The sequence below is a fragment of the Otolemur garnettii genome, unplaced genomic scaffold (genome assembly GCF_000181295.1).
Source record: "Otolemur garnettii isolate 467f Iridium unplaced genomic scaffold, OtoGar3 scaffold00154, whole genome shotgun sequence".
Classification (NCBI taxonomy): domain Eukaryota; kingdom Metazoa; phylum Chordata; class Mammalia; order Primates; family Galagidae; genus Otolemur; species Otolemur garnettii.
The window spans coordinates 1,957,509-1,967,099 of NW_003852549.1; positions in this window are offsets into that span (position 1 = coordinate 1,957,509).

Genomic DNA, 9,591 nt, shown 5'->3' on the forward strand with positions numbered 1-9,591 from the left:
TTCACACTTAGCGGATGTTCAGAGGATTTTTCACAAAACAAAGTCTGTTCCACAAAGGCACAGATCATCACATGATGTCTTTTTCTAGGTAAGGGGAAAAAGTCTTCATTAGAGCTAGAAAATGAAGGTATGGGTTATATAATATACTACACAACAGAGTGTGGAAATGAGAGCAATATGTCAAATTTGATAACTTGCTATTTAAGTTGCAAATTTACATTGTTATGTGTCAGAAATGCCATAAAATTATCCTTAAACAATCTGCAAGTGTTTGGCAGATTTTTAATTTAAATTGTTTTTCCTTAATGTGCCCTACAAATTAACTTAAAATATTTTCAAAGGATGGCACTGTAATATAACAACAATTAATTCAAATGTGGTGGGATTGAAATAATAAGAAATAATACTATTAGAGTGATCCAGAAAAATTCTTAAATGGCTGTGCATTTTTGTTCACTCATTTTCATTTTGAAATCAAACTGTACAAGCAAATTTTAGTCAACCATCAGCTTTTTGAGAGTAATATGTAAGATTAGGAAAGACTGGTTTAAGAATTTTTCCTATTCAATATTTATGTCTATAATTACACACATAACAAAATCATTCAATGCTTTGACAGAAAATTTGAAAAAGAAGAAATTAAAATGTATATTAACACAAAAAATTTACCCTTTTATAGTAAAGCACATAGAATCCATTTCATCTACTAAGTTGCTAAGTATTTTTCTTTAAAAATAATAAAATATCTAGCTGGCAAGGGTGTGAGAAAACAGGTACTTTAAAAGTTATTTCTTAATTGATAAATAATAACTCTACATATTTATGGGTACACAATGATGTTGCAATACATATGGTGATCAGATCAGGGTAATTAGCATGACATCGTCTCAAACATTTATTATTTCTTTGTATTAGGAACATTCAATACCCTTCTTATAGCTACTTGGAACTATATATTACTGTTAACTTAAACAGGTATTTTTATATGTACTTCATGAAAATACAAGCTGGCATAAGTTTGGCAACTTACACTTTCCTCAATATTTAGAGGAAACAGCAAAAAAAAAAAAAAAATAAGTATAAGCATTGCCCCAGCAAATCCATTTTTATGATTTAGCATTCTGTGGCAGATGGTGACTCCACCCCTGTGAGACTTTCAGATTTTGGCATTGCACTTAGAAGTTGGGGAGAGCTTGATTTCCCCCAGAAAGTTTCTACTGTAGTCATCCACTGTGGGTAGCAGGCTGTGGACAGCAGGGCCCTCACCGCCTAGGGAAGTGCTCAGGGAACGACCCCCCAACCACTTCTCCTTTAACAACATTCTTTTCACCTGCCAGAAGTCACGTCGCCCATTAAGGATGGTCTCTACCCCAAGTGCTAAGATTTATGCAGCCTCTTTAAGACACACTATAAATAAAGCTGTTTCCATGGTTCAGGTGCTATCTGCAGCCATCAGCTGCATTAGTCCTCCCAACACCACCTACCTCTCCTCTCCTCTCCTGTCTTTCTTTGTCTCTCCCTGTCTTTCTTGGCTTTATTTTCTATTTCTCACCTTTTCCACTCAGGTCCACTCTCTCTCCTCACGCTGGTTTGTGAGAATCCCCTGCTATTGATAGGAGTGTTTCAATATATTTAGGTTTTTTGGAACAGAAAAAAAAAATACAGAGAATCACTATGCCCAAAAGAATAACTAATCACCTGGAAAGATATTCCCAAGATATAAAAAAAGCTTATAAGACCATCTTTATAAGATTTTTAAATGGCAGTTATTTTTTTAAGTATGCATATAAATAGTGAAAGAACTAAAAAAATTGATATATTAATTGTGTTCTGTCAAGGGAGTGATTAATTTTCTTTTGATTATGTATATTTCTGAAATGAATAGACATTTTTGTAATAAAATATAAACAAGATAGCATTTCACACATAAATTTGCCTTTCCTTCATTCACACTTATCCTATTTTCTCAACCTGCAAGCTTATTGAAAGTTCAGATTGAATTTATGATGTAACTGCTTATTTTGTAAAAAGATAATATGAGCAAACATAAAAAAATAAGCTTAGGGACATCTAAAGATCGTGGCAGATCCAAGTTTTAGTACAAATATCTGCACAGAGTGAACACTGCCTTGCTACATGGAAGAACCAGGACAAAGAGTAATTCTTTGTTGTTCAACAAAGTTTCCTAAAAGTGAAGTGAATAGAGAAAGAAAATGTGTTTAATGGCCTGATGCTAATCTCAGAACTGCTTAGAGTCACTACCTACATAGATCCTCTTTTTTTCACGTTTCCCTTTCCAAATCCCTTGGGTGTTAATCCCAGGGTACTCATCCTCCAAATGACTTGGTGCAAAACACATGGGTACACAACCATGTGGGGATTTAGACGCATCCCATCAGAGCAAAGCTTCCCACGCTGGCCTTGGAGAGTCACTTACAGGTGTATATACACAGCAATTTCCTTCTTTGGTTTCTCTAGGCCCATCACCTCTGAAAACGGACTCATTTCTGTATCTCTGGGTACTCTGCAAATCTCATTTTATTTCTATGTCATGATGTACAAATAGTTAGAAAGAACTGCTAAGAGAACATTGAATTTAGAAACAGTCCTAAAGGATGCCTGTAGTCTTCCAGGGAAAACCTGGGGTCCTGAGTTTAACACCATGGGAAGTAATGAAAGCTTTTTCATTTACGCCATTGATTTACTGTGATTTTGAGTAAGTGACTTAATCCTTACAGGTCTCTGTAAATAAGAGGGCAAGAATAAACGATCTCCAAAGTTCTAATGTTCTTTGAATGTGTGGAGACCTAACAGGGAATGCAAGAACAGATAGGAATCTGAGACACTGAGGGGGATACCAGCAGAGCTGGGTCTGTGGCACACTTTATAGAAGCGGCTTCCTTTGGATTTAAGAACCCCATCCAAACGATGCTTTTTATTCCATAGCTCTTAGCATTTACTTGTCTAATTAAAGCAAAATGTCAGGGGACTTATTGCAGATCACATCCCACCATACAATGTGTTCATCAGTAGCAAATTTGCTGGGAAAGGTAATTTAAGAGAGAAGGAAAATAGAATATTTTATATCAGAACTGCAAAAGTAGACTTGAGTAATTAAAAACAATGTAAGATTGAGTTAGTCAATTATATTTTAAAAAGGAAAGCAAACTGAAATATTTAGCCAATGCTTTTAATCATTTTTTATTAAATATCTGTATCTATGTAATACAAAAGAAAATAGGCCATTTTATCTCATGTGCCAGTTCAATCATCTGTATCCATGAATTCAAGCAAAAAGCTCTTAAGAAAATGTTCAGCCTTTATCATACACTTCAAAAATTCTAAGAGAAAATGAATAAAGCTATAGTGAAAACATTTAGGAAAGATTCATAGTATTTTTTTTTTTTTTTTGCTTTAGTTTTGGTAAGGATTTCTAAATGTTTGGAATGTTGCTCTGTTTTCAGAATAATTGCATTTCCACTGGGCTACATCCCCACAATGGGAAATATTTCTTGTAAATAAGCCAGTTACAGAGAGGCATTGATTATTTGAGCAAAATGATGTTGATTCTGAATAATTTTATTTTCACTACAGTTTCTCTGGAATGTGGGGTGCATATAACCCACTACAAGATGATTTTAGATGGTACATAGATACAGCATTGCATAGGGTAGAATCACAGAATTTATTATGTTCATTTCTTTTTCTCTCCTTGCTTATTAAGTCAACAGAAAATTCGGTTTCAAATTAAGTTTTTCCTATGTTTAATTTAATTTAATTCTGAAGAGGTAATGCTAATACAGGGTGGACATAAAGTTGGTGTACAATTTAAAGTAGTCTAACATAGTAAATTGCACATGAACTTTATGGACACCTGTATCTCATTCACAAATTGAAACATCATTAGAAAGTCTCCATCCCACCCTTGACCCCTACCAATTTTCCCTTCCTGGAGGCCAACATTATTACCAGCTTTGTTTATAATTCTTCCATTATCTATGCATTGCATTAGAGGAAAACAACCCAAACTCTGTAAAATACTTTAGAGAGGTTTATTCTTAGCCAACTATGTACAACCATGGTCCAGAAAGCCATGTTCACAAAGCCTTGAGTAAGTGGTCTCACTATGGTTGGGTCACAGTGTGGTTTTATACATTTTAGAAAGAGAGGAATTACACATAAAGCCATGAATCAACACATGGAAGGCATGCATTGCTTCGGCCTGAAAAAGCAGGCCATCTTCAAGTGGGTAATTACAGATCATAAATGGCTTTATAACTGGTTATTAAAATGGTTTTTCTAAAGGCTTGGAATGTTTTAAGGTAAGGAAGTCTGTCAATCAAAGACAAGTCCCAGATGGACATCAAGACTCAATGATCTGTGAAGTAAATTGATGACCTGCAGGTGTGGTTTAACCTTTGTCTTAACAAGGGCTGAAATGTGTTAATAATACTGTATCTTATTGTTACAAAGAATAACTCCAAAAGGGACAGGATGTAAATAGGTGTGTATGATCTCCCTTCTTCCCATGAGGGCAACTCAACTTAAGGTTTTTTCTAGTTTTTGTTTGGGATCCTGTTGGTCAAGAGGGGATCCATTCAGTCAGATGGAGGGTTAAAATCTTATTTTAATTCATAATTCAAGTATGTGGTACATCATTTTTCTTACCTAGTGTTTTTATACTCCTGGGCCTTATTTTATCACTGGGTTTATTTGCACATAACTTTTTTTTAACAGAAAGGCACCAATATTTCACCAGTTAATAGAATGAAGCTAAAATTTAATTACCTTTACTTTCACCATATTAGTTTTAAAGTTACCATTTATTTATGACAAGGAAGAATGATGTGATATGATGGTTCTTTTTTATATATATTTAAGCAAACTTTTGAAACTTGAATCTATTTAAAGAAATAAAATAAAAAGTCTGAAAGGAAGTTCCAGTCAAAATGGCCCCAGCATCATCCAGGGATCATTAAGGAATATGATCAGCATTTATGAAATAATGAAGAAAAGTGAACTGAATGAAAGATTTGGATTGCAAAAATAAATACAGTATATAGGATGCATTTCTGTAAGGCTAGTGAAGTATGGACTGTAGTTACTTCTACTGCCTCTAATTTTGTTTTTTAATTTGGAACAAAGTTTCTTTATGATGATAATATGGAATTTGAGAGAGACAAGCAAAAATGGGTAGTTAAAATAAGGTAAGTTACTTATCTTCTGGAGAGGATATAAATACTAAAAACTTTATGAAGCTTCTTAAAATTAATATTTGACAGGTAAACAAGCTGTAATTTTAGACTGAAAACCAGTCAAGGCATGGAGAAGGCAGATGAAACAAAGAGCCTGTATTAATGTAACAGAATGTAAGAAAAGAGGAAAAGGAAGAGAAAAAGACCTGGCGTTTAGAGGATACAGGATATACATATGAGCTCCTTCAGTGAATTTTTCTAAATGATCTTGTGACTTTAAAACATTACTACAAGGGGATTCTGGGAAGATGGCCTACTGGCAGCAGCCCTTGTCAGAGGCTCCTGAGCAAAGGAAGAAAAACTGGATGGAACTGGAATCAAAGATGGGGAGCTGAACCCAGAAAGAAATTCTACAAGCTTTAAATCCAAGGACGAGCATTTAAGAAAACAAAATACAGATACAAAGCAGGCCCCAGAACTGCTTGTGAGAGCCGCACACCTCCCACCAGCAGCAGGTGGCCGCAGAGGAGCCCCCAGTTCCGGGCAGGCACTGAACTACTTGCTAGAGCCACACGCACCCCGCGGGTGGCAGTAGAGGAGTTCCCCACTCTGGGCAAGCCCAGAACTGCTTGCTATAGTTGCGCGCCCCTTGGGAAGCAGAGGAGATCCTGGCTCCTGGCTCCAGGCTCCTGCTTTGGGCAGGCCCAGAACAGCTTGCTAGTGCCACGGGCATCCTGCAGGCAGCGGTAGAGGAGTCCTCCATTCTGGGTAGGCCCCAAACTGCTTGCTAGAGACACACACACCCGATGGGGGCCAGTGGAGGAGTTCCCACTTCAGACACCTATGTTGGGTGGGCCCAGAACTGCTTGCTAGAACCACATGCAACCCGTAGAGTCACAGCAGGGGAGTCTACTGCTCAAGGCAGGCTCAGAACTGTTTGCTAGAGCCACATGCATCCCGCAGGTGGCAGAGGAGGTCCTGGCTCCAAGATCTTGTCCTAGGAAGGCCCAGATTGGCTTGCTAGTGCCATGCACACCCTGCGGGCGGTAGCAGAGGAGTTCCCCACTCCAGACACCAGTGTTGGGCAGGCCCAGAACTGCCTGCTGGAGCCACACACAACCTGCTGGGACACTGCAGAGGAGTATACTGCTCCCAGCAGGCCCAGAACTATTTGTTAGAGCCACGCTTGTCCCGCAGAGGGCAGCACAGGAATTCCCCTCTCCAGGATCCCGCACTGGGAGGGCCCAGATCAGCTTGTTAGTGCCATGTGCGCCCTGTAGGCAGTGGCAGAGGAGTTCCCAGCTCCAGACACCAGTGTTGGGCAGGTCTGGAACTGCTTGCTAGAGCCACACGCAACCCATGAGGCCACTGCAGAGGAGTCTACTGCTCCGGGCAGGCCCAGAACTGTTTGGTAGAGCCACATGCATCCTGCAGGTAGCAGCGGAGGAGTTCCCCGCTATGGACTCCCATGCCAGGAGGGCCCAGATCAGCTTGCTAGTGCCGCAAACATCCAGGGGGTGGCAGCAGAGTAGTCCTTTGCTCCCCATGCCCCTGCCTTCCTCCCCTCGTTGCCCTAGTGGGGCTGAACTAGGACTGATCTGGCTGCTGCTGTTCCCCTGCCGCCAGTTGCTCCCAGTTGCCCTGGTGGGGTGAACTAGGACTGATCTGGTCACATGTGTGCCCTGGGCCACAGCTGCCATTCCACTGCCCCCCAGTTGCTCCAGCAGGACTGAACTAGGACTGATCTAGCTGCTACAGTTCCCCTGTCCCCCCATTTCCCCGCTGGGGCTGAACTAGGACTGACCTGGCTGTGCATTCCCTGCACAGCTGCTGGGCTCCCCTGCCCCCCAGTTGCCCCAGCGGGGTGGATCAAGGACTGTTCCAGCTGCTGCCATTCTGCTTCCCCCTCCTGACCCCAGTGGGGCCAAACTAGGACTGATCTAGCCGCTGCCATTCCCCTGCCCGCTGGTAGCCCTGGTGGGGCAAAACTAGGACAGATCCAGCCACTGCCTTCATTCCCCTGCTCCCCACCCCCTGTTGCCCCAGCAGGGCTGTGTAAGACTGATTCAGCAGCTCTTGTGCTCTGCACAGCTGCTGGTGTTCCCTTTCCCCCTGGTAACCCCAGCAGGGCTGAACTAGAACTGATCTGGCTGCCCGCACCATCACTGCAGGTCCCCTACCCCCCTCAGCCACCCTGGTGGAGCCAAACTAGGACGATCCAGCTGCTGCCAGTCTCCTGCCCCCAGGTTGCCCCAGCAGGCCAAACAAGGTCTGATCTGGCTATGCACGCTCCCACACAGGTGCTGCCATTCCGCTGTGCCCCAGTCGCCCCAGTGCCTGAGAACTGGGAGAAGATGACAGACACACCCTGTCTCTCAGGGTAACCAGAAGAAGCCACTGACTGAACGGTTCTGATAAGGTCTCCAAAGAGGATAAACTCAGCATGGGGTGGAATCAGCAGAAAAACTCTGCCAACTTGAATAACCTGAGTAGATCAACTCCCCCAAGGAAAAAATGGGGCAGATGCCACTGAAGACCTCATCCATAAACAAATGGCTGAGATGTCAGAAACTGAGTTCAGGATTTGGATAGTAAATAAGATTAACAGAATGGAAGAAAAGAGGGAATTAGAATTTCAAGAAATGATTCAAAAGATATCTCAAGAAATTATTCAAAAGATGACTCAAAAATACAATGATTTCAAAGATAAAATGACCAAAGATTTTGAAACACTGAGACAAGAGGTTGCAGCACTCAAGGATCTGAAAGATATGGTGGAATCGCTCCATAACAGAGTGGAACAGGCAGAAGAAAGGATCTCTGAGACTGAAGACAAAGCTTTTGAACAAGCCCAGGAGTGCAGATCAAAAGAAATGGAAAGTAAAAACAGATCTTTCTCTCAGAGAGCTCTGGGATAATTCAAAGAAAACTAATATTCACCTTATAGGAATCCCTGAAGGCGATGAAACTGCTTCACAAAACAAAGAGGCTCTTCTTCATGAAATTATGAAAGAGAACTTTCCAGACATGCCAAGAGATTCTGAAATACAGATAGCAGATAGTTTCAGAAACGCAGCACAACTCAACCTGAACAAGACATCCCACAGGCACATCATAATTAACTTCATCAAAGTTAAGATGAATGAGAAAATTCTGAAAGCAGTCAGACGTAAGAAAACCATAACCTACAAGGGGAAGAGTATTAGGATGACTGCAGATCTCTTGGCTGAAACCGTTCAGGCCAGAAGAGGATGGTCATTGACTTTTAATTTACTAAAACAAAATCACTTCCAACACAGGATCCTGTATCAAACTAAACTGAGTTTCATCTATGATGGAGAAATTGAATACTTTAATGAAATTCACATGTTGAAGAAATTTGCCATAACTAAATCAGCTCTCCAGGAAATTCTTAAACCTATCCTCCATAATGACCAGTGCAATCCTCCACCACAAAAGTAAACTCACTCAGAACCTTTTGATCAAATTCCAACTTCCACAATGGCAAAAGGATTAAAAATGTCTACTGGACATTCAAGCAACTCCATGCCCAAAATTTTACCAGGCTTATCAATAATTTCAATCAATGTGAATGGCTTAACTTGTCCTCTAAAGAGGCACAGATTGGATGATTGCATACATAAATTCAGACTGGACATTGGCTGTATTCAAGAATTGCATCTTACTTTAAAAGATAAATACAGACTCAGGGTGAAGGGATGCTCATCTATATTCCAGGCAAGTGGAAAGCAGAAAAAAAGCAGGTGTTGCAGTTTTATTCACAGATACAATAGGGTTTAAACCAACAAAAGTAAACAAAGACAAGGATAGCCACTTTATATTTGTTAAGGGTAATACTCAATATGACAAGATCTCACTTATCAATAGCTACGCACCCAACCAGAATGCACCTCAATTTATAAGATATACTCTAACAGGCATGAGCAACTTGATCTCTCCCAGATCCATCAGAGTAGGAGATTTTAACACTCCTTTGGCAGTGTTGTACAGATCCTCCAATAAGAAGCTTAGCAAAGAAATTTTAGATTTAAATTTAACTATTCAATTTTTGGACCTAACAGACCAAAGTTCTACAGAACTTTTTATCCTAACAAAACTGAATACACATTTTTCTCATCAGTCCATGAAACATACTCCAAAATTGATCACATCTTAGGTCATAAGTCTAAACTCAGTAAATTTAAAAGAATAGAAATTATTCCATGCATCTTCTCAGACTATCATGGAAGAAAAGTCAAACTCAGTAACAACAGGAATTTGCAGTCTCATACAAAAACATGGAAGCTAAATAACCTTATGCTGAATGATAGGTAGGTCAGAGATGAGATCAAGAAGGAAATTACCAAATTTTTAGAACAAAACAATAATGAAGATA